A 25,326-nucleotide genomic window follows, 5' to 3' on the forward strand; every position below is an offset into this window, starting at 1 on the left:
AAAGTGGCATAAACAGATGAAAAAAGAAAGGAATGTGGAGCTGCTGAGGCTTACTTTGATATTAAAAAAAATAAGTAATTAAAGGAAAAAAATGTCATATCTAAAGCTATATGTCAAGACTTTAAAAACCAAAGGAAAATCAATAATCTGCAAGGCAGAACACAGCGTGTAATTCAATTTTCTACAAGTCTATGAACAATGAGACCAGAGGCACAGCAACATTGATCAACTCACTCGTGTGCATTTAAAATGTTCGTCTTTCAGGATGAAAGGGGAGACAGTAAATGCTGGAAAGCTCAAGCAGCTGCAGAAGTAGAGAATTATTCAAAGTCTGAATGTCGAGCGTATCACTCCTTCGATTCTGCTGACTCTGTATGATGTTCTCAATCATTACTCACCAGTTCCCAGTTCCGCGAAAGAAAGAAATGATTGCAAATCTGCCAGACGAAAGGTGTTTCATTTTCTGTAAATCACTGGCCATGAGATAGACTAGCCATTTTGCAGTCCCCAGTCCCTCATGAGCTGGTGCCAGCCTCGTTTGGGCACTCGTTTGACCTTAGCGTAACTGTGTAAATGAGAACATCTGCGTGTATCATTTCAGAATAAACTTCCATGAAATTTCAACTCCTTTTGTAAGTGTGATTGCCAACAGAAGGGTGACTGCAGGAGGCCTGTGTTTTAAATATTGTTAGACCATACTGTGCTTGTATGTGTGCTTCCCTGTTTCCAAATGTGCTGACACCTGAATCTTTGCAGTGTGTTACTGAAAAAGGAATATATATATATAAATATATATATATAGACACACACACGCAGTAAAACATATTTAAAAACCAACCAATGCTGCAAGTTTCCTGTTATACTGACAATGATTGTGAGAATACAGCACAAGTCTAAACTGTTCACCGTCTGAGCAGTTCAGCACCTGTCAGCATCCTCTGAACCTGACTGGAAAATAGCGTCCTGACTAAAGGCATCATTCTACCAAAGAGATGACATCTTTAATCAGTATTTTAAATTAGTTTTATTTCATGAAGTGGTATCTCTCCTATTGCCTCTTAAGTATGGAATGGAAATGAGGATTTTTCTATAGACAGTAACACTGGTGGACCATTTCATTACATCTACATATTCCAGTAGATAATTTAACACCTGAAGATAACTTTAGCTGAAAAGGCAGGGATGATACTAGAATGTCATATTTGGGTTTGCATTTGGATTATTTTGGGTGGGAAACAACAAAAATGTTGCTTTTTTCTAAATGTGGAACGTAAACAAGGGCGCCGTTTAATTTTGAGAAGGGATGGCAGTGGGGTGGGGGTGCAAAAGGAATATAATTACAGAATCCAATTTTTGTAGAGGGGTCCGGGTCATTACTCCGTGAAAAAGAAAAAAAGTAATTAAACTCTGCAAGATTTAGATTTTATGATGAGCATTTCTATGATGAACTAGAGAGGAAACCTTACGAACAAATTTTGCTTTGGATCTTCAGAACGTAGTAGTATAGATTACTCGGGGTTAGCTTGTAAAATGTGCGAACTAAACTATAAAACTATACAAGACTACTAATATTTTATAAGAACTGGAGAAAACAATGAACAAGAATCAAAGGTATTACAAGTTTTATTTGGATTGCTGAGAGCAGCTAGCTAACAAACAGGTTTCGCAGTTCATTTAACCACGTCTCTACTGCATGTGAGAAGAAGTGTTGTGATTTGGCGATAACGTAAAGCAGTGGTGGCAATTTCAGGTCCAGAAAGTAAAAATCCAGACCATGATTTACTTTCAACCAACCAGTTCAGTATAAAGAGTCACAGTCACAGAGTAATCAGCTGGTTGGTTGAAAGTAAATCATGGTCTGGATTTTTACTTTCTGGATCTGAAATACGTATACCTCTGACGTAAAGGAGGAGCGCTGACTAAGCACACTCACTCTTTCGAAATGGCCTATAGGAAAGCAGCATTTTTCGTGACCAGTGACACAATTACAGAAAACTATGAACACTCATGATTTATAAGACTTGACAGGGCACAAATAATGTTGCATTATGCTATTACGTATCAACTAACCAAAAAAAGTCATAGATAGATAGATATAGATAGATAGATAGTAACTCTATTACTATATGTGTTAATTCTGTAAATATTTGTGAATAATTGAAGAAACAAGTCATGAATAACACAAGTTAAATACCAATCTCAAACTTGTTCATCATTAATTAATAGTTACACAACTTTTATCCCAAGCAGTTGCTATTTTTGTTACTATATCTGTTAGTCCTGTAAACTTTTTGTGAACTACTGAAGGAACAAATCATGAATAATACAAGTGAAATACTGTTTGTTCATTGATGAATCGTGACGTATCTTTTAAGCAGCAACTATATTTGTTCATGAATTGTACAGTAGTACTACTCTTCAGTAGTAAAGAGTTATCAGGTTTTCAGAGTTTTCATTGGATGGGTAGATGATTCCTCTGGGTGGGCGGTGCCCACACCCAGCCCACCCACAGGCAGGTCCCCGTGTATTCGGCCTTTGCTGTCTTTCCTGTGGCATAAAGTTGTGAAATGTAATACAATGTGGTTAAATTATACTGCATATAACCCCTCTGCAGAGCCCAGAGCTCCTCGGTGCTGTTCATGTACTGTTTAGCAGTGGCGTCACGGGTTTAAATCCTATCAGCCCAAATCAGCCCAGCTTGCAAACTTAAGCTGAGTGTAAAACGTTCCCTTCTGGTGATGTGTAAAAAAAAAAAACAATATAAGGAAATGCAAAATTATTGTTAATTATGAAATAGGGTCATATCTACAGATGGCAAGGCAGGACAATGTATTGCTGTCATCTTTCGAGGATGAGAAAACGTCCCTTCACAAACTATACAAACTTCCAAAATACAATAGAAGGCTGTTGACGTACTGTAGGGCCATGTATGGTCTCTGAAATCACTCAGGAGAAAATTAACACTTTTGGGCAGATTCTCTTCTTAAACAGTCTAAAACCTCCTTTCCACATTAACTGAATGGTGAATGGTGATTTCATTTTGAATGCTCTGCTCCATTCAGTGAAGGAATTTAATAGAAACAAGGTAATTACTCTCGTCCTTTTCTACTTTCCCAGCTTGCCGGCTTTAAACAGCCACAGTTTCGTACAAACCGAAACTCCGCAGCCATTTAACTCTGACCTGCAATAATGTCTGTAGGAACATCAGTGGCACCAACAGGGATGTAAAGTTGATTTATCTGCAAGGAACAGAGGAGGTAACATTGTGTAGCCAAAGCCTCTTATGAATGCTTAATATACACTAACGTGGATTTCACCCTTCACTGTACTTACTCCCTATTACTGCCATACACAGCGGCACCATGCACACACTTGTACATGCTTATAACATTTAACACGCCTAAGTATAAGAACAGGATAAATAGAAACATGCAGTACAGTGGGCAAACAACTAACATACATCTTACATACTTTGCATACATGTATTCTGATCGTAGTACAACTAATGAAATCCATGTAAAACAATGAACTAATAAATACTGTAATGAAATAAAAAAAATGTACATATTTTCCATTTATAAATTCATTGAACTAAAGTACTGATTGAGTATGAAGCACTTATTTATGGTTGAGCTCCTCAAATAACTTATTACAATAACTTATTATAAATCATTGTGTTTGTTTTTATAATTGTTTTGTTTTGTTATTGTAGCTCACGATGAAAGCGTTGATCACCAGTATATGGTATGTAAAAAAGGTAAGTGTAGCAAGAAAAAGCTTCTGCCTGCGTTTTTTCAGTCAATACTTTTTTGTCATTTTTTTACATTTGTTTATATTATGAAGTTAGTTATTTGTATTTATTTTGGAAAATTGTGCAAAAGGACCGAAATAAAGCTGAACTTAATTGAAATAACCATTAATCATAACCTTACGTGCCCATTCATCCCTTATTCCCCCTATTAATCCTACAAAAAAGATGAAGGCATATTAGCTGACTCGAGCGCAGAGTTGCTAGCCAAGGGCACAGCGGCTTGGCAGGGAACACTGAGACTTCGCACCTGCTGGGTCAAAGGCCAAAATCCTAAAAGCAGCCTGTGTGTGTGGAGGTTGCCAGATCTCCCCATGTTGCACGGGTTTTCTCCCCTATTCCGAAGACATGCAGTTACGCTATAAATTACCAATAATAAACATGGGCGTGTATACGCCCTGTGATGGACTGGCATGCCATCCTGGGTTTAACCCCAAGCTGTGCTGCCTGTTCCACAAACAACATGCCGGTGGCTGCAGCTTAATACGTACAGCATGCCAACAGGGTCAAGAGGTTCAGTTGCTGTTGGGCTACGAAATGCAATGGCTAAGCTGCTTGATTTCAATAATTCCTGAGATGTTCCTGCAATAGCAGAGTATACAGAGAGTAGCGGGATGGACAACTAACATCCAGTCAGATGGCATTTCTGTGGCCAAAAACACCCTGTTAATGCAAGACGTCAGAGGAGAATGGCCAGGCTCATTATAGCTAACGGAAAGGGCACGCGTGCCAAAATAGGTCACTATAACAGTAATGTGCAGAACGCCCAACTCATCAACGCCTGAAACGGTTCTGGTGGCAATCGTGGGTCCTACCCAGCACTACGTTTACTTAATAAAGTGGCCCCTGTGTGCATTTAATATGTGTGTGACATTCCTAGTCATGTCCCAGTGGTTCTGTGTCTTATAGGTACATGCATTCGTCATTAAGGTCCAATTTGCAGCAAGGTGTTGGAAGCTGGCTTTAGAAAACTCCTAACATGCACAGAATTGGCAAGACCTACATAATAGTTGCCAATTAAGTGATGCAATGTGGCAGGCAGTTTAAATAAATGAATTCTGGACATTAATCCATTCACCGTGGAAATAGCTGAGTGACAGGATTCATTAACATTTTTTACTAATGATTTTCCTGAATAAGAGGACGTGGAATTTATGCTCCAGCTACGTAACATACAAAACAGCAACAATGTTAATAGCAGAAAATGTATGAATAATATACTAGGCATGGAAAAGCATAATTATTCATAAATTAAAATACATTGTACAGTATAATTACAAACAGTTTTCCTCCTTTGTGCCAAAGACATGCTGTCCAGACAAGACGGGGGCTCTAAGTCTTCCCTAGCAACTGCTCCACAGGTCTATGTCCTGTCTTTGTCACCTCTGTCTATGTTCATGTTTATAGGCTCCAGGTCACCATAACCCTCACAGCATCACCGACGGTGGGACCAAGCAGGGAACACAGTGACACCCTCTACATCATTCATGTCCTTCTTAACATACCTAAGCCTCATGCACTCATGTGGTGAAACTGTGACACCACCAGAGGCCACATTAAAGAACACAGGAATTTATAACCGAGGGCGTAAGGAAGGAATGCTGTCTCACTCCCAAAACTGCAGACCCCTGCGGCCTCTTCCGCAGGCAAGCCTCTGAGTCCTCAGCGGGCTGCTGACTGTGGCTGAGCAGGAGTCAGGCACCAAATGGGGCAGGAAAAAAGACAGAATGGAATAGCTAAGCTAGGTCGGGAGATGACCTCACAGAAACCAAGACCAGATACCTCAGCGTGAACCAAGAAAGAGAAACTGGACAAACCAAAGGAACCCAAATCGCAGAGGCAAATAAAACCAGAGAGCTAAGAGCTTAAATATACCTCAGACTGTCAGACTAAGAGAAGAACCTGCCACGGCTGAGAAAGACGACATGGACAGGAACAAGCTTAGATATGTTATACAGGATGATCTTGAGGTGAGCATGGCTGTGGGAATCGCCCACAGCTGCAGCAGGGAACTAGCGACCTGGATGCTGGACCAGATATGATATAAGGAGCAGCTGATAAATTATTTTTTCAGTATGTATCCGAGCATCAGCACAACTTTAGGGCTGAGAGTACTTTGCTCTCCAAGATAAACTTTGTGTCTCTGACTGGATCAAAGGTTACTTAAAACAGATGTCTGAATCTCCCATGTACTAAATCTTGAAAAAGGCACAATTATTAATCATGTCAACAATAGAAATTGTATAATTACTAAATGAGAATAGAAGAAACATTGACTTTGTAAGACCATGCACACTGGCCATGCTATTTCCTTCTAAGACTTATGTAATATATAATTTCTCTGGATTCGCTCGGAAAGAGATACTCTGGGCCAATGACATGTGATGAGGATGTGCAACAGTGAGTGTATATGTGTGTGACAGAGAAAGACCAAGTTTAAATCAGCGCCTGTATCTCTTATGGTGAGAATGGTACAGCTATGTCCCCTGCACTGGGTAATCGCATGTCTGCAGTAATGCAAGAGTGCCAGATTCAGGCCATCATATCTCCCTGCTTTGGAGGTGGAGCTCTGGAAACACTTTGCCAGGAGCTTTCGCCGGCCGTGCTCTGCGGAGAGCCAAATCCTCCACAAACTGCTGTAATCCCAAGTTCAAATATTTTGGCTGGAACTGGAACTCTCCAAGCTACTCTATGCGAAGCTCCAGTGGTCACTCTGCACTCAAATACGGAGCTGCAAACAGAGACATTTCCTGTGATCATTTAAACCTCGCATGAAGCATTGAGGATTTTCACCTTCTGTACCTCTTCCGTTCGGCTGGGGCCTGATGCCACGACAGTACCAGAAAATACCACTCAAACACACACACACATCCACATACACACGAACATGCACGCACACACCTTGGTCACACAACGGATTCCCTCTTCGTTTCTGGTCCCAAAGTCACTAGGAGACCATCACTAAAGCACTGTGGAGCGATGGTCTTGTCATAAAGGCTGATACAAGTTGACAAAAAAATAAAGAACATATCAATCAATGGACACCATTCCACCTTCCATGAATACAGAACGATGAGTCAGCTATTTTATTTTACAGCAAAGCCTACAGTTTTTCTTTTTAAGTCTGTGTGAGAGATGTTCATCTTCCTTGTGCCTCTGAACTTGGCTCAAAGATAAATCTTGTCTCTGGACTGAGAAAACAGCATAAGATCTATCTTCAGAAGCCCCCCGCAAACAGGACGGCCTACGGTCAAGGTCACCATTTCAACCTAACAAGGATTCGGTCCTGGTAGCTGGGTTGGCCCAGCAGTGTGTACCTTCAAACACAGTAGGACCAAGGATTATGTGCACAGGAGGGAAGAGAATATCAAAAGTTATTTATTCTGTTTGCCAAGAAAATCATCATATCCACAGCGACGTACACGGGTCATGGTTTAAAATGTCACTGATTTTTGCAGAGTCCCGACTGCAAGGTCCCTCCCAAGACATGAACTGCTGACCTTTAGATTATAAATTCTTAACCACCATCCAACCTTGTAGGGATGGACGGCAGCCCTTCTGGTCTGCATCTCCTGGCGTCTGAGTTATTTGATAAATGAAAGTTTACATCACCTGCCAGGTATCAAGCTTGCTCGTCCGAGGGGAAAGTTAATCTACCTTGATGCATTTTGAGAAATTGTCTTGACAGACTGATTGAAATCTAATATCAGTCAATCAATCAATCAATCAATATAGTAAATAAGTAAGAGAGATTAATCTGACTTAATCTGACTTGTTATATGCATCAAAGATTCAGATGGGAACAAACCGACAGGAGTCAGTCTTAGTGACATGTTATTTACAAATCATCGTGTGGCATTTCACAATGTAAAGACATGTTTTCTTGCAATCAGCAAGGCAGATTGTGGGGTTTATTTACATTATATAATTGTTGTGCATTGTACCATATATTATAGCCTGTGAAAGATGGAAATCCCATTGAGGGTGTACCCTGCCCTGTGCTGCTTTGGATAGAGTTAAGGACCTTCATGATCATTTACAGAACATGTGCTTGAAAGATGGATGGAAGTACCATTTATTATACGTATGTCATGTTCAACATACTGCCACAGAGGCCATTCCTCTCGTCGTAGTTCGACATGATGGGCCAGGCAGTGCTGAGCCCAGGGGCGAGCCTGACAATAAGAGGATGGACTACTGATGGAAACCAAGCCTGCAACTGGCAAGAAAGACTCCCCCTCTGCCTGATTCATCCAGCACATGTTGGAAATGCCTGTGCTGGCCCCTCAGAAGTGTTTGAAACATTATGAGCAGGAGGGACTTCCGCCCCCTCCCCGTAACGTCCACAATTTGTTTCACCAACCAGCAAGCTTATCACACCGGGTAAGAAAGAGAAGAAACGGTAGACAGGGTTAAGGGGGAAATTGCACAGAGGTTTGGAATCAGAGCCTGACTCACCGTCGACACTGACGAGCCAATGTCACAGTACAATCACAGTTAGAGGAAGGAGAGACGGCATGGGTGTGCTTCCGGAAAAGAAACACACAAACAAATACTATCGTCTTAAAAGCTTCACAGTAGAGACACATTAGCGTTGAGCTTCACGGCACTCATCTTGCAATATGACCTCTTTAAGTCTAACATCCCACTAATTAGCTCAGTAAACTGAGAGGCCAGAAAAAATACGAAGGTTAATGGATTATGAGTGTTTACAAAACATACAGCATTTCAGACAAACTCATTATGGTTTCATCAGCATAAAAAGAAAGACAAAGGAAAAAAAAAAAACATTAGTGGGGTAAATTTAATCCCATATGCTACAAACGGACTGACACTGAAATGAGTTTGAAAGTGTTGTTATAATAACGTTAATTTGTTTTTTATTGCTGTTGTGTAGTTGTGGGAGAGGCACCAAATTCTGCTGCACTAAATGCATTGAGAAGCACACCACGTAACTCCATAAAGTCTTGGCTGACAGTTGAAAGCACTTCCCAAACTGCTGTTGGGGGATTCCCAAAATATACCATGGCTACCTTAAACTCTGACACTCATCTATTAGTGATATACAAGCATAGTTACCAGTTAGCAAAAAAAAACAATGCATAATCCTCTCATATCAAAAAACTAGGCCTGTATAAAGTTCTGGATTACTGTGCCCATTGAGTTGTTCATCACACTCTGCATGTGTATTCAACGGACACTGCGCAGTTATACACTGTGCAGTTATACACTGTGCAGTTATACACTGTGCAGTTATACACTGTGCTCCCAGTGGCCTCTGTCACTTCAAAAAGGGGCTTGTGAACAGCCCCTGAGGGGGTTTTGGGACCAAGATTAATACAGCTTCACTTTTCAGCCCCATGGGAGCAACACATAACCCAGCAAGTTCAGTAAACAAAATACAGAGAGGACTTCTGTGTGGTATTGTGGGGAAGAAAATTACTTTTACAGGAATAATGATTAAATAAACATGCCAGAAATTCATTAGCTCTGAAGGTGCTTTACCTCAGAAACAGGAAGACAATGCAAATGAGGCTTATGAAGTGAAGCAGAAGTGGCAAACATTGTATAATAATTAATACGCATATTTCAATAGGGAAATTTTATCTACAAATTTGGTAAGGATCAAAGCTGCTTGAATATCCTACTTTCCATACCTTCACACCCTGATCAAGGAAAAGCCAGCTAGTGGAAGCTTTAATGCTGCAAAATATCTGCAGGAGTCTGGTGCCCATTCACAGAAACATGAAAGGAGATGGAAGTCATTTTCCTCACTCTGTATCAGCTCCTGTGCTATTTCCCATCAACTAGTCTGAGTACCCATGACATCGCGAAACCTTTATCTTCTCCGTTAACAAGCCGACAGTGTAAGCACATGCACATATGCAGAAAAGGCAGATAGATCCAGCCTTTCTTACCTCTCAGCCAGGTTCCATACATTTCACTCTTCCACTGTGCAGGACTGCTGTGATCCAGGGCACCCCAACACCCTCTCAGAAAGCAGTTGTATCTGCAAAAGATGCAGAGCACTTTCTCTTGGTGTGTGGAGATAAATAAGTATACCATGAATAATCCCTGGAACACCTGGCAGGTCCAGCAGGGATTTGGACAGAAAATTATATCATTGTTCATCTGAATGGGTTTCAGCTCCTCTCAGTGGTTAGAAGTTTGCAGCCCCTCGGTGGATATAAATAGGATTCTATAGAATCTTTAGAAATGGCTTGAGGATCCTTGGTTTGACACTGCCATGGAGCTTAAAGAAACTCTTCACCCAAGGTATTTTCGCAGGAAAAGAATGAATGAATGAGCAAACAAAAACAAATAAATGAACAGAAGAACAAACAAATGAATGAACAAACGCACAAAGAAAGAAAGTGAGAATTTTTAAAGAAAAACTATAATTATCTGATGGCTTGAAAACCATGTTGTGAACAAAATCGCAGTGTAATATTTACATCAGATTTTGTGCTCACAGCCGCATGAGGACAGGAACAAATGTGACCAGAACTGTGGAAGGCTTTGGATGCTTTGGCAATGTCAGCAACTGACAATCAAGGGCAAAGCAGAGCTGAAGAGTCATCCTCCTGGCCTCTAGCTCCTAGCTGTTTACCTTCAAAACGCCCAAGAAGTCCTGTTGAATACTGCACTAATTTCCATATCTCACATTGATCTCTCACTGCTGCATGTCAGCTCAGATTAGATCAGGTGTAGATGAAGCATGAGAACCTAGAGCAACACAAGCTGATGTGAACTATGAAAGAGTGCAATAATATATTCATTAGCGCTGCACCAAAGCAGAGATATAGCTTGATAACCATAAGGAGGGTTACGGAGAGCTGAAGAATATGGCAGAACCTGGGCCCTGCATTATCGTGTTATTAAAATGATTTAGTGCAGCCATGACGTGTGACACCAAGCAATCCGAGGGAATTCTGTTCAATGTTCTTCGCATTTCTTTTCATAAAGTAATTTTCCTTCTCACAATAGTAACAAAAAGCCACCTGGTAATACATTATTCAGGTCTATGAACAAAAATGCTGCTTTTCTTCTTCAAAAGGAAAGTCAGGAGAATTGGTCCTTATAATAAAATGTGCTGTATTAATTCAAAAAGCACGCTTGTATCAAATGTGGATAAACAAAACGTTGCACAGTACAGTATGAAGAAGCTAATTAAAATACCTCAAGAGACTATCAACATGTTGATTTTCAAAGCACACCACCTTGGTTTAACAGGAACACTTAGCTCTCAGTCTGCATCTTCTGCGTAGCTGGGAAATTCACCATCCAGGTCCATAACACCTCTTCTGTGCATTTTATTCAAATTCCTCCCACATGGCAATGTTGACTTTGGAGGACTATTTTCCTTTTATGTGTATTGTAATTCCGCTACATAATCCAGTTTAATGTAACCACTAACACACAAGCATCAGAACTTTGACCCATGACACCTTTCACTCTCTAACACACATCCAGAAAGGTCATCCCTCGTCAGAATGATCCCTGGGTTTAACTGCACAACGAAATCTGCATATAGACCAACTGTGTAAATGACGGTGAGGTGCTTGGCACACTGCCTCATGCGTACCATTGGGGTTTCCTGCCAGATGAAACTTCCTAGGGCCTGAAAATGTGAAGAAATGCAGTTTTGGGGTTTTGCAGCATATTTCATTAAAATTCAGAAGTGATTGACTGTGCGACGCCAATCTAATATATTGCATTTGTGCTGCTAAGGGGAAATCCATGCGGACACCAGATTATGTCGAGCGCAATAAATGAATGATGTTTCTGAACGGTGTTAAGAAGGGAGCGGACTGTCTGCCGTGGCCAACGCTCTCCGTGGGATCCTAGCAGTATTTATCTGTCTTTATCTATAACAACCAAGAATCTCATATATATATATATATATATATATATATGGAGCACAGAATTACTTCTTAATGCTATACCGCAGCCTTGAAAGGCTGAGACTGCTCAACAGTAACAAAAAGGCAAATCAACTAAACTTTGCTTCATAAATATTCCTGATGTGAAATTTTGAATGAGAACAGGAGCGGGCTGGAGTGGTCCTTGGTCATGTTTCATTTTGTGCAGAAGACCTCTCGCCCCGAGTAGGATGACATGTTTAACAGCCAATAAGAACTGCGCAGTTCATCGACATGAGACGGAGGTGGAGAATACCGCAGATTTGCTGTGGCACCTTCTGAGGCAGAATTCTGCCATGTGGCAGGACAGCAGGGTTTAACCAAAACCAAATGTCTTTCAAAACCCAACCTCAGTTCAAAAATGGGGTCGTGCTCCCTTGAAGTGAACAAAACAAAGAGAAGCAAAAACACCATCTGAATAAAACAAAACACATGAAACATAAAGAGGGGAAACAATGAAGACTCAAGTCTCTTTCCACATCATAGCCAAAACACCCTCATGTTTTTTCACATCCACCAAGTTGCCCCTTTAACCAGTAGCATCACGTTCAGCTGGTTACCAGTAACGCATTTTCTATGTGCAGGGCTAGTTATCACTTGGCATGCAGATGCCATAAAAATCACCCAGACCAAGCTCCTTGACATTTTTCGTCACCTGCTGAGTCACGCTATTGGCAGATGCATAATTATTAAGGACTAAAACTGATTTGGGAGGTTGTGCACGTTCTGAAGCACGGGAAGTGCATTAAGGGACGATCAATATAGCATGTAAAAGAATATGTGCAGATACTGTATATCTAAAGCAATAGATCATACAGTCACCTTCTTTTGTGTCTTCGGGGCATTGAATATGGCACACATCAGCTAGTTAAGTGTGAACCAGGCTGCTGTTGATAAGGTCAGAGGTGAGGCTAGCAAGATACTGCTAGCAACCTCTGGCTATTAGCATAAAAAGAATTGAGTAGCAACAAGCTAACTGCTACTATAACTCATGCATAATGTCCTTCTCTTTTTGTACGTGATTATGGCTACACCTCATCTTGCTAACCATCAAACACTTCATCCAACACTTCAATTCCGCCCACTCAGCACCGAGCACTCCCCTGCGGATTAGATATACTGCGTTACAGCTATATCCTCCCAGCTGACACAAAACCAGAACAAATCTATAAAGTGCAGGAGTCAAAGCGTAATGGGAAAACAATGTAAACAAGCAGTGTGCAAACAAGAATTTTACAATAATTAAGGGTCCGTCTTTTAACTTGGAGAGACTCAGTGTGATCTGTCTGCCTAATGAACTTTGTGAATCCAGTTTCTTTTTTAAATGATAAAGCCAAAGATGTGCTTCATATGTTATTAATGCTTCCTTTTGGTTTCCATAAAGACTACGACATTTGGACCAAGGGCCTGCTAAATATACCTCACACCTGGAATAAAGCTGCTCCATTAAATATCAGTCATTCCTGTAAGCCGAGACCATGCTTAATCTGGGGATTTCACTAGGAAACCCAGAGTCTTCCTATACCCACCGATAACTACACTTAAACCACAGCGTGAACAGATCTGTGAAGCGGAACTGAAATTCAACTTTTTCCTTTTACACTTCAAAAACAGAAATGAGTATTTACCTCATCATGTGCAGCATTGCCTCTCTTCTGACCTACTAAATCACTCGGTTATTAATATTTCTGTGCGGCTGCTACATCGTCTGTGCAGCGAACTTGTCAAAAAACATGCTCGTCGTAGGTTTCCTTGCCTCTGGTGACTCGCTGGTGTCCCAGACATCACTGTTTCCTTTCATGACCTGCATTTTGAATTGGTTTAATTCTGGTTGCTTTTCCAAATTCTTCTTAACATACCACATACTTATTTGCAGACAGGCTCTTGTAATCTATATTTCATCAGTTTCTCTCAGTAGCGTACTGGCCCCCCACCCTCTGCCGCTTCCATTATGTTCCTGTTTCCTCTCTGGTCACCAGCTCCTCCTCCGCCCTTTTCCATGCTGTCCTTTGCTAACCAGCCACTCGTTTTCCCCTTCACTTCCTACGGGCTAAATGCTCTTTTCAACTTTCAAACCTGTTTATCATCCCATTAACTTTTCTGCTCCCCTTTACTTAAATCTATTTTTCATTTGTAATCACCGTTCATTCAATAAGATGATTATCTAGACGCAGATTAGGATCTCCCCAGTCACTTAGTCCTAATTATTCTAAATAAGTATTTTAGCTTTTCGGCGGTGGAAATAAACACGTAAGGTTATTCAATTCTCCTTTCGTTACATATATCGGTGATAGTAGTGGCATGGTGGGTAACACTATGCTAGGGGCCTCCTTCCCATCCCTGTCTCTGAACGTGTGAAGTTTGCACATTGTCAGTATGCTTGCGCCAATTTCCACCTGTATCCCCAAAACACGCATTTGGGTGAATTGCCTATAATGTGTGAGCGTGTGCCTGGCCTACCATTCAGGGCGTCCCCTGCCTCATTTTCTCTGCTTCCATGGATACGCTGTAGGCTCACCGTGTCACTGGTCTGGAAAAGAGGCTGTAGGAGATGGAAGAGTCGAGGAAAACTTCTAATCATCATAATCAGAATCCAAATAATCATCACCGTATCACCCCACACCTCAGCCCATCTAACGAAACATGCTGCTGCATTACACCATTATCTGCACTAAGAACGTTTTATTTTCATTTACATAATTTATTTCCCATATTCTCTTGATTGTCCTTGATTGTTTTGCATGAAAGCCAAATTAAATTCCTTGCATCTAAAATTATTTGGTGAGAAACAGATGATTCTGAAGGCCTGGTGAGCATGGAATTTAATCTCACATTGCTCAGCTATACATAGTGATATTAGGGTTAGGGTTAGTCATATTAGAAATCGTAACGGTCTGTTTGTGCATATAGTCTATTTGCCCGTCTTCCCTCAGGAAGCTGCACAACATCCAGCACATCACTACAAGATTTAACAGTGTTTATTATTTTTTTTTGCTGTCAGGTGGTTGAACTGTGACTCTTCTCGAATAACATGCTCCAAAGTACGACATACGACCTCACTATGACTGTTACTGCCCTCAGTATTTATGTACATGGTAATACAGTTTACCTTTTGTTTTGCAGAATGATAACAAATTTTTGTCTGATCTAAAATGCGTACTAGGTAATGCTGGAAAAGAAATTATGCATATCATAACACTAAGAATGTAGCATTAAGATCGGTGAATTTATCTAACTATCATTATCATTTATTATGAATTTATAAGTATCAATGTTATATATACACCAATCAGTCATAACACTAAAACCAACTGCCTAATGTTTTGCAGAACCCCCTTGTGCTGCCAAAACAGCACTGATCCATTGGGGCACAGACTCTACAAGACCACTGAAGGTGTCCATGTGGTATCAAGTCGTTACCAACAGATCCTTTACGTCCTCTAAGTTGTGGGGCCTCCATGGATCAGACTTGTTTGCTCTATCAGGTGCTCTATCAGATTGAGATCTAGGGATTTTGGAGACCAAGTCAACACCTTGAACTCTTTTTCATGCTCCTAAAACCATTCCTGAACAATTTTCGCAGTGTGGCAGGTCACATTATCCTGCTGAAAGAGGCTACTGCCTTCTAGGAATACCATTGTCATGAAGGGAGAGTACTTGGTCTGCATTAATGTTTTTGGAGGTGGTACATGTCAAAGTAACATCCACATGACCCGAGGATTCCCAGCAGAACACTGCTCTGAGCATCACACTGCCTCTGCCGACTTGCCTTCTTCCCATAGTGCATCCTGGTGCCATCTCTTCCCCAGTTAATGACGTATCCACACCCAGCCATCCACAAGATGTAACAGAAAATGAAACTCATTGGACCAGGCTACCTTCTTCCATTGCTCCATGGTCAGGTTCTGACGCTCATGTATCCATCGTTGGTGCTTTCAGTGGAGGACGGGGGTCACCACGGGCAATCTGACTGGTCTGCGGCTGCACTGTCTGTTTTCACACCTTTCTATCATAGCCAGTATTAACGTTTTCAGCAATTTGTGGTACAACAGCTCTCCTGTGGGATCAGACCAGACGAGCTAGCCTTCACACTCCCCATGCACATCAGTGAGCCTTGGGCACCTATGACCCAATCGCCAGTTCATCAGTTGACCTTCCCTGGACCACTTCTGCTAGTTACTGACCACTGTATACCAGGCACACCCCACAGGACCTGCATTTTGCAGATGCTCTGACCTAATCATCTATCCAACACAATCTGACCCTTGTCAAAGGCACTCAGATCCTTACACTTGCCCATTTTTCCTGCTTCCAGCACATCAACCTGAAGAACTGACGGTTCACTTACCTAATATATAATAGCGTCCTTGACAGGTGCCACTGTAATGAGACAACCAATGTTATTCACTTTACCTGTCAGTATATATACATGAGCACGCACGCACACACACACACACATTTGTATTCACATCTTTGTGGGGACTCTCCATTCATTTCTATGGGAAAACCCCTAAGACAACCCTACGCAGCCCTAACCTTAACCACAAGTAACCAAACAAAATATAAGAGTTTTGGCATTTTTAGTTTTTTGATTGCATATACAGATCTGTGTGAGAACCTGAAAAATGGTCCTCACAATGTCAAAATAACAGGTTATTATCATATTGAGGGGGATATTTGGATTCCACAATGCAATATACAGTAAACATAATCCAACACATTCACACATAGACACACACACACAGATATATACGTATTGGTTCGACTGTTTTCACACCAACTATGGCAGAACAAAGAGCCTGCTCTGTTGTGCACATTTTCTCTATATTGTAAGTAGGTAGGAGAACAAGCAGAGGACAGCATGATCCCTTTCTCCTTGCCGTCTTCCATTTAATTAACGTAATCCAGCTCATTAGACATTCCTTCCTGACCATGCTGGAGACATCCATTCAGACTGCACGTGCACCTTAGCATTTAACACGAGATCAAAATCACAGCTCATTAATTCAATAATACTGAAGAATATTAATTTCACTGCACACCACACTATGCCCTCACTCTGATTAATGTCAAAATAAATACAATTTTAAGGTAACGGCACTAAAACTTTGAAACATATCAAATTGTGTGCATGTATATACTGTATACCGACACATGTCACGCATTTGTTTTCATATCTGTGGGCACTCTCCATTCATTTGCATGGAAAAACTCTAATCCCAGCATGACAGCCTTAACCCCTACTCAGCCCTAACCTTAACCACAAGTAACCAAACAAAATACGATATTTGACATTTTAATTTTTTTGATTTTAGTTACAAAACAATAGAATTTCCCAACAAAACAAAAAAAAACAGTAGTCACTTGATTCCCACAATGTAAAGTGTATCTGACCCAGACACACGCACACACACACACACACACACACACACACACTTCGATGGTGAAAAGGTGTTCATATAGGGCACAGTCAGACAGAGGCTGGCAGCATGTGTGTGTGTGTGAGTTATGCATGTGCTATCCAGTCCCTGATGCACACCCCCACCCCAATCTGACAGCCAGCAATACTCGGAGATCTCCGGCCCAGCCTCCGGTGGTTACCGCGCAGAGTTATGACAGACATCCGCGACAACACAGACAGCGCAATAACTCACCCACCTAATAACATGTTATGAAGCAATCGGTTTTGCTGTAAATCAAGACAAATTGCTCACAGACATATTCTGCAGTATGCGGCTGAGAGCGAGGGATAGTTTTATTATGCTATCTCCTTTTGCCCGAGTCTCCAAATTACATAATGTCAATGTGTTTTTAAAATGTTTGTTTTCTGTGCGCGCTGTCAACATTCCGTCGCCCATGTGTACTCATTCGTCAAGCACTGAGCTGGTCACCGGCCAAGGCTGCGAATTTTTGTGCAGTAAATCAAACCTCCCTGGGAAAAAAAAAAAAAACGATATGATGGACACGTACAGCACTGCATCCTCGTTAATTGCTCTGGCGTGTCAACGAAGAGCAAAATATTCTCAGCGGTTTTCTGCTCCTCTGTGGCTCGGTGTAATTTCTCACTTTAAAAGAACCAGGTCAGAAAGAGGCATGGGGAAATAGCCTCTGATCTGACTCTTACATCAATTCAAGGGAGAGAAGAGATTATGCATAAACAAGTGCTGAAACGTGTACGAAGAGAGTGCTTCACGCGTGAGGTGATTTAAAACACTGCCCCAGTCCCGGCCTTTCACCGTAAAGCTCAGATATAATTGCCTCCTGTACCCTGGTTCCTCACTTGTCAAGGGTGGTTAAATCACTGTGGCTGTTGCTCTCCATATTGGCTGGTGTCTTGCACTAGAGCCAGCTATACGTGGCAATATGCTAATTAAATTAGCATCATTTACAGCCTTTGCTGCATTTTCGGCTCTGGCCGAACAGCAAATGGGCATAGTGCCTCAGCCAAGCCAAGGAAATATGGCTGCTTTAATACAACCCCAAGCACAAAAATTATATTAATACTTGATAGCAGAGGATTGAAGAAGTGCAAAACCACTTGCTCATACGTAATGATGGAAAACGTGATTGATGTGTTTTACGGAGTACGCTAGCCGGCAGTCGCTGGAGGCCTCTCCTTCATACCGAGGGCATCTCAGCATCGGCTGGCCTAGCCTGGCTCACTCTTCCTGCCACTCTCCTCAGCACGGCTTTCTGTGCTCCGTGTGACGGCGCCTGGAAACGCAGTGGCGAGCCCTTCGCAGCAGATGCCGCTCCAGCAGTTAGTCTGCCACTCCAGTGCATGTCTCTGCTCTTCTCAACATGGGGGCCCTTGTGAAACCAACAGCTCGCTTACAGGTCCGGCCCCTCCCCTCTTCTCTCCCGACATCAGGGGCCACACAGCTGACATGGCAGAGGCTTCCATGCATGGGAGCATCCTTTTTTGGGAGTGCTTTCGCTGACATTTTAAAATTGGAGTGACATTTCACTTAATCATGATGCCGACACTTTAGGTTCACTGCAATAAATCAAACTAACTCCCCTGTTAAACGTTTGGCAATATTGATTGGAAATGGATCCTGGTGCCTTAAGCCCAGTTATTTTAATCTCAGCCAAAGTCACCAACAGCCCACATGGACACACAATATCAATGCAAAACTCACACTCACAACATGATGCTTGCTGCAATTATAACATTCATATCGGTAATTGTGTGTCCCTGTGTCGTGCACATAATTGAAAATTGACCGAGTCCCATGGTTGACCCGTGACACAAAGGGAACAGTCGAGAACGTACACGGGGTGATACAGAGATTAATCCCGTTATCTCGATGGTCCAGCTGCTTCAGATAACGGACAGTGAGACGCATTCCTCCGCAAGGAAGGCTCTGGTTTAAGCTCCTGCTTCCCGTCGAAGAAACGGCCCATTGCGTGAAGTGGGAAATAACTCGCAGGTTCCAGTCCTCCCAGGAAGCGCGTCACCTTCCACATGCTAACACACATTCACACGCTCTCTGCTCTGCCCGCAGGCATGCCATGCTGCGCAGTTAGTTGACACTTCTAGTACTTGTGGGGGGGGGGGGGGGGGAGGGGGAGGCAGGCACTCAAGGACAAAATGAAAAATTAATTATTAATTAAACTCTTCACACAAAAAGTGCCAACTATTTACTGACTGGAAACTGTTAATACTATTAATATCAACTGACAGGCTTTAGGTTTGCCCAGACTGCATAGTCAGCACCCAAAGGTGGGTTTGACGGCATCTGAACAGACAAGCATCCGTTTTGTCCATAGGAAGGAAATGAGGAGAGAGCAAACAACCTTGGCTGTGCGGAGGCCAAGCACAAACTGAGGATGTGTGTCTCAGCATGGACATGGAGCGGAAGGACGTGTGGTGCTGACCTTCATCTACGGCAGAGTTTCCCAATCTGTTCCTCGGGGAACCTCGGTCGGTCCATCTTTTTGCTCCCTACCAGACAGTCCACTACTACTGCGAGGTGGGAGGGAGCAAAAACATGGACTGTCTGTGGGTCCACGAGTACCAGATTGGGAAATACTGATTTACAGGGCTAGACACAGCGAATACCACATCAGGCCTCAAAGCGCAGGCGGGACTGCGCAACATGAAAAAGGCCTTTTCTAAAGGCCTGTCCGTTCCCCTCAAAAGCGTGACCCCTGTATATTTTCACATTACCTGTTCGCTACGCTTGATAAGATATATTTCTCCTTGAAGGAACTGCAAAAAAAAGCACATTTCAAAAATGGCCCTTTTTTGTCATTTTCAAAATAAAGGACAATAGAGGAGAAGGTCTTCTTTTCCTAATAAAAATTTGGTTTAAATAATGTGCACATTGCTTACTGTATAAGAACCACATCAAAAAACATCAAAAATGTTGTGAACAGTTAATAGAGTGCAGAATGATATGGGGTATATTACAGCAGATATCACAATTTTGATTTATTGAATTTATACACAGTTATATATCATCAAAATATATCAAGGTAATACATAGAAGAAAAAGGATGTGCATCTCATGTACTGTAAAATAGATGCAAAACAAGCAATTCTGATCAATACAGAAATGATTAGTTTTATATATATATATAGTGTACACACACATATGCACAGACATAGACTGGTCTATAGACTGATCTAACTGCAATCTAGTGGATGCATAATGAAAATCTCAAATCATTTGGATGTATTTTAATGAATCATACAAATGTGGGGGAAACCAGCCTCTCATCATTCTGTTCTCCAAGATTTGGTATCTTTTCGTAAGTCACGTCTGCTTGACTGACATCACATAATTGTAATACCGCTTCCGCACTGGTCTTTCAGCTGTGTGACCTTCTAAAAGGGATGCACTCCGTTATTGAAATGAGCTGCCTTCCCACTCATGGGCCAGTGAGAAGAAAACGACTTCTCCTATTACGAATATTAACCATAATCATTATGGACGTTTCAGTTCCTGGCATTCTTCAGCACTTCCTTTTGTTTTGATACGCCCATATTTGCATCTAAATTCCAGACGACATTGACCTTTCCGGAGCTTTATCTTCAGAAACGCGAGGAAATCAATAAAACCGGACATGGATGAGGATGACCGGCGATGCGGCCCGGCAGGGGGACGGAGGTCCGCTCCGACAGCACTCAGCTTGACTTAAGGAACTTCTTTACAGTGCCTATGGGTACCATACTCACAATAGGGGAATTATTCCTAGGCATGACTCGTTCTGGAAGGCTGGCTGATGCTTCCCTGTTCTGCATACCTCGTCGCGTAAAGGCCTTTACCTAGTGAGCTTTGCTTACAAGACGCGTTTCATTAATTTTAAGATTCAGGGGTCTGTAAGCATCGGGGCTGCTCCACAGCTGGCTGCCAGGATGAAGACTCGCAGCAAGTCTTTTTCACGGCAATATGATAAATAGGAGCCAATCGAATGGGACAGCCTGATACAGATGTGCACTGGATACAGATGTGCACTGGCCTAGTGTGCCGACACAGCACATGCTGATGTGCACACAGACTTAGCAATAGATGTGAGCATGGTGGTGCATTTATGTGGATCAGGCCCCAAAACGTTGCTCATGCGTACAGGAACTGAAAGGATGGGATGTGAGAGAGTGAAAGGGTTAACTGGGGACAAACTGAGCATTCACCTGAGATTCTAGATGTCAGGACTGGCATGTGTCTGAGAGTCAGAAACGTGATGACTAGCCATAGCCCCCTGGACTGAATTTAAATCAGGCAGGGACCACCAGAGCAGAGAAAACACACGTCTATCACCCCCTGTGTTCTCTCTTTGTTTCCCTCCTTCCAGGAAACAGCAGGCTTTAAATAGTCCTTGTTAATTAGCCTCACCCGAGTGTGATTGTGGCTAATGAGATGCAACTCGGGTGTGACTCCCGGGAGGGCTGCCCCGACTCTATTCGTCGCCCAGTCCGGTGACAGCTTGGCCCGCGACCCGTGGCCACAGCTGTGTCCTGGGGTGAGCTCACCTCATCGCCTGGGGCGGCATGTTCTGTCTGTAGATCCCCCCCCCCCCTCCTGCCGCAGTCTTTGTAATCCACCAAGACGTCCCTGCCACGTTGGCTGATTGACTTACCGGAGGAGTCCGGTCCGCTGTCAGATCCCATTACGGCTAATTTGATTGTCATGCTTTTCGACCGTGCCAGACTTGTTTCGAGGCAAACAGCCTGAGTCAACACCAATCACCTTCCTGAGTCAGGAGGCCTGTGTGTTTATGGAGATTCCAACGACAATTAAAATGGCGAAATTGAGGGCACTGCCTGTTGTTCTTCTCCCTTCATTATCTGCTTTCGTTCTGCCTCCGTCCTGCCTTTCCCCGAAGCGCTTCAATTGCACTAGAAACCTAAAATGAGACACTTGGAACGCACAGGCCCTGTCGGGTCTGCCCCACGGACAGGAATGTGATGCTGAGGCGAATGCTTGGATGTTCGCATGGCTTTTAGATGGGAGCAAATGCTACTCTGCGAGAGCAGAATGAGAAATGCGGCAAGCACGAGTCATTTCAATATCGAGAGCAAAATGTCCATAAAAACAACACCAAAGAGGTGAATTTGGAGTCGTTATAAGTAAAGGCAATTCCATCTGGTTTTCCACATTGTTTCTTCCGTTGTATTAAACATAGTAAGTAAGTATTTAATACCTAAGTACTCAATAACTTCTGCTGTGGTGCAGAATATACCAGATACAGTTAACAGAGATTGAACAACCTACCAACAGGAGCCCAATCTATAATGCGCGCTGGTTTTATCATGAATTAATGAGTAACCAAAACTGTTTGGTAGTTAGTAATTTGCACAACATCAGCCAGCAGTAATCTCAATTATGGACATTAAAGAATAAAGGTGCCGCTGGTGGTCAGAGGGGCACGACCGTGTGCCTCCCAACCCTGCTCTCCTCAGAGAACCCGTCACTCTGCCCCACAGCTCCCACCTCTCTCACTGCACCTCTCACCCAATTCACACGCTCGCCATAAGCTCCTCCCATTTTTCGACGTCTGGTCAGTCCCCACACTACGTCCTGCCTTGTGTACCTAGATCAAACAGGGCTACCCGGCCCTTTGGCGCCTGGTGAAGCCGCTCAGAGGTAAACACGGGACGCCGTGCTCACAGATGCCATTAAACGTGCCACTGAATGTGAAGCAAGGAAAGCCCTATATTTAGGGTAAGAATCTGCTGAGGGCAAGCCGCTGAACAGAACCGCGTGACATGAGGATGGGAAGAAGGAGTTAGGCGTTTAGGAAAAAACTGAAAACAGAAGACAGCCATTTTGGTGTCAGGACACGGAAGAAACAAAAAAACGAAGAGTTGAGGGGACGGCTGGGGCATTGCTGGCTGGCTGAGCACCAGTTCCTTAGGTGAGAGGAAGTAGAGCTCAGTCTTATATATGGAAATAAGGCACATGTTAAATAATACTAAATCTGCAACATGACAGCGACATCACAATCAAGACATTTCAAGCAAGAGGTGTGAGTTTGACAACAAAGGTACTGTTAAAGCTCTTTTTATAGAATATTATGTAAAATATTGTATACTTTATATATAACTCCCAGACATAGCTATTTCTCCCCGTAAAGCTGCTGGTATTTGCTCTTCCTTTGAAGCACCTCAGGTATATGCCTCACACCTGCCACCTGCATCTTTCACAGGTTGCAGATTCAGTTTCACATTTTTAAAGCAGCCCCTATATCCTTTACATACGAAAAAGAGAAATAACTGTCCAGTTTAGATCACTTATACATGAAAGGGTATCGATTATATTTTGTTAATTAACACAAGCATATGACTAAAATTAAATGCTTATGAGCAATATGGACACAATTATTGCTTATGAGCAATATATATATATATATATATATATATATATATATTATAATATATATAAAAAAAACCTGTTGTGGGGAAAAGAATGTAAAAAAAACACTATCCTGTTGGAGAATATGCCTTAAATAACGGCAATGAAAATGTTCACAGAACAAACACATTTTTCCAGGGAGTGAAGAGAACAGATGGTAACTCAGGGTAACACCATCTCATTAGGAGGTCTTGAATCCACATTTAGAAAAGGGGGAAAAATTAACTCAGAATATTGGCAGGGATGAGCTGACCTTCTGTTTGCTGTTCTGGACTGAGTGGATGGCTAACAAACTTAAAAATGGACAGGAGATTATGTCTTTAAGTAGGCTAAAATCTGACCCCATTCCACATGCACACACAGCTTCAATAGAGACTCTGGAGCATGTTTTTCATACTTATTGCACTTTGATTGTTAATACTTACAGCCTCAAATTGGTGGCTGTACACAGAAAAGCTTAGATTTTTCTCCGCCATGCATTCACACAGACAAGCGCTCTTTTGTCTGTATAATTTGCCTCCTATTTAGCAGAGGGACATCAGATCGCCTTGTAGCTGGAGTGAATCTCCCCTCCATAGCTATTCATCTCTGCACGCTGAAACTGTTGACTCAGGTAATTCCCACTCGGAGGAAACTGAAACTCAAGAGGATGCTAATGAATAAAAACTCTTCATGATTTGGGCATTTCATTAAAGAAAAGACAAAAAAGCAACACCGCACTCTGTTCTTCTTTGAATTTTCTAATACATTATGGTCAATATATTGGAATAACTTTCACGAGGGGGACCTTTCTGCTTCCAAATATATCTCCAGCACAGCTCGGCACCCACTGCACCCTAGGACAGATTTCTCCCCACTGATACTTAATACCTGACGAATTTCAACAATAATAATTCGTGATATATACAATTTTGACAGATTAACATTTATGCCGCATCAAACTCATCACAGAACAGCACAAAATATTCCTTTGTTTTGTTGTTGTCACTGAGGATAAAAATAGATCATCAATTAGTCATTAGCCTTTACTTTTATGGTTTTTTTTATCCTCTTTTACACCTTCTGTCCCATGTCCCATTACAGAGTGATACATTTTATGTATTGATACTTAACAAATTAATTTCAAAGAGTAAAATTTAGTTGCGCTAATGTATGAATCACACCTGAATTGGTACTGCATAAGTATGGAGAGCCATAAGTTTGATTACATCCTCTATCACTAATTAGAGCTTTTCCCCAGCTTTGCAGTTTTTCAATTAGCTTATCAGGTGATATTTATGGGCCATCTAGTTTCATGGAAGCATCGGGGCCAAGTGCACACAGTTAGAGAAGAACTAAACATCATGCAGCTTAACACGATTGAGCCCAGAAACATTGTCCTTACGTTACATTTTTTGGTGCAATGCAGTGTGTGGCCTTCCTTCCTGTTTTCCAGAGTCTCCAAATTACACAAGATCTATTTTCCTCCCTGCACATCTACCATAGTTATTTCCATCCATTATCTCTTAGAAATACATCTACAGTTTCCCCTTGGAGACTATTTAGAACAAATCGATGGAGCAACCTGGCTCAATAGATGTAACAGTTGACCCTTGACCTTAGGGCTAAGGCTAATAAAATAGCATCTCAAGGAGAAGAGTCAGCAGGTTGTATCCAAACGCCTGGAGAAAAGATGCCATTCACCACAGGTGCTTGCTCCACCTGTTTACTGAAGATCAAACTCCCAACACAGACA

At 42.1% G+C, this 25,326-nt stretch overlaps 1 protein-coding gene across 6 annotated transcripts in view; it reads right to left on the minus strand.

The window, feature by feature from the left end:
* The window catches only part of lrrc4ca (leucine rich repeat containing 4C, genome duplicate a), a 230,509-nt gene that overhangs the window by 78,539 nt on the left and 126,644 nt on the right, over positions 1-25,326 (minus strand). For 5 of the 6 annotated variants that reach the window (XR_007381988.1, XR_007381987.1, XM_048973055.1 and 2 more), the window contains one exon: positions 9,727-9,818. The gene's annotated coding sequence lies outside the window, so the exon portion shown is untranslated. Of the gene's footprint in view, positions 1-9,726; positions 9,819-13,358; positions 13,587-25,326 lie in introns of those variants that run through there. The other variant, XM_048973057.1, reaches the window with a different exon arrangement.

Source organism: Brienomyrus brachyistius, chromosome 13 (assembly GCF_023856365.1).
Source record: "Brienomyrus brachyistius isolate T26 chromosome 13, BBRACH_0.4, whole genome shotgun sequence".
Lineage (NCBI taxonomy): Eukaryota > Metazoa > Chordata > Actinopteri > Osteoglossiformes > Mormyridae > Brienomyrus > Brienomyrus brachyistius.